The following is a 1,810-nucleotide window of genomic DNA, read 5'->3' as shown; positions in this document are numbered from 1 at the left end:
TGGCACACCCCTTTAATCCCAGCAGAGAGGCAGGTAGATCTCTTAAATTCAAGGCCAGAGATTAAGGGCCACGATAGGCAGGGCCCTGCTCCAACAGTTCTCATGGATGGTAGCAAAGATTTGTAAATGTCTAGAAAGCTGTGTTAAGTCAGTTGGTGGGGGTGCACACCTTTAATCCCAGCACTTGGTAGGCAGAGCCCAGTCTGGTCTCAGTGAATTTTGGGAGCCAGGGAGACCCTGTCTCAAAAGCACAAGGCAAAACAAAAAGTTATACCAAAAGGTACTAAACAACTAGCAGTTACTAGTTATAAGTAGTAAAATACTTTGGCAAGTAGCAATTCAGGTTATAAAGACCAGAAAAAAAATCCCAAAACAGAAATGGAACACCCAATCACAGAAATGCAACAGACACCAAGTTTAAGATTTTTCTTTTTATTCAACCTTAATTTTCTATATGCAAGATAATAAATTTATTGGGTCAATGTTTGTTAAGGTATAAGCTGTAAAAATATATATATGAAACTGTAAAAGATCCAATTTGAAGGTAATAAAGATTTTACAAATTTTTCTGATAAAGTTTTTACTTAACACTCAAAATTTAGAATTCTCCAAAGTCAGATGAACAAATTTTAACATTGAAATGCTGGTACATAATTTTAAAAAGTTCCCACCACACAGAAAAAATTTATGCTATTTATTAATGTGTACCATATTGAGGTAAGTTTATGTGTCAACTGGTTTAGTCACCTGCACTATTACTGTAAGTGCACAAATAACCACTGGCTTTCTAAACCATGCAGACAGCTAAGGCAAATTTGCTGTTCTTATGTTAATGGATGTTTTAAACAAAAAGCACAATAAATGTCAAGGTAGGGCTTGTGAGGTCATGATTTTCTTAAACTTACTGGCAAGAAGCTCAATAAGCTTTAAGGTTTTAAGACTTAATTGATTCAACCTAAAAAAACAGTATTTACAAATACACACTTATTCACAAGCATATAAATCAAAATATTGTACAAGAATAAAACTTTTATGTGCAGTGCAAATTCTCTGTGCCACAGGGTGTTTTTTTGTGGTACTAGGAACTAAACCTAGGGACTTACATACTAACTAGCCAAAAGCTCTTAACCACTGAACTGCATTTCCAGACTTCCTTTCAACTTATTTTGAGATAGGAGTTATTCAGGCTGGCCTTGAACTTATCCTCCTGCCTCTACCTCCGCCTCCCAAGAAATCAGGATTATAAAATGTAATCAATGCCAACATTTGGCGTGCCTGAATAAAGATTTCAGGGTCAAAGACTATATATACCTTAGCATTTTAAGTAAGTTCTGGATAATTTCGGTAGGTTACAAAGTTTAATTTCATTTTACCTATTGGATTCCGATGGAAGCATCATAGATTAATTTGGTATTGGAAGAAGATGGAAAGGAGCACCTGGATATACAAGATAGAACCTACTAACATAATTTAAAAGGTAAAATACAAAATTTAAGTCACAGGGAAGGCAGTTAGGACTTTTAGATACTTTTGGAACTGCTGACTACAATTTAGTAGTCAATGAGGCCTCCTTCCAGAAACTATTGCAACATGCAATCTAAGTATTTTAATAAATAGACACACACATACCTACCACATAGCCCCACACATATACAATCATACACAGTTACTCTTTTTTTTTGTTTTTGTTTTTGTTTTTTGTTTTTAGAGACAGGGTTTCTCTGTGGCTTTGGAGCCTGTCCTGGAACTAGCTCTGTAGACCAGACTGGTCTCGAACTCACAGAGATCCGCCTGCCTCTGCCTCCCGAGT

The sequence above is a fragment of the Microtus ochrogaster genome, chromosome 10 (assembly GCF_000317375.1).
Source record: "Microtus ochrogaster isolate Prairie Vole_2 chromosome 10, MicOch1.0, whole genome shotgun sequence".
Taxonomy (NCBI): Eukaryota; Metazoa; Chordata; class Mammalia; order Rodentia; family Cricetidae; genus Microtus; species Microtus ochrogaster.
The sequence above is the reverse complement of the archived record's forward strand: the minus strand, read 5'-3'. Positions refer to the sequence as shown.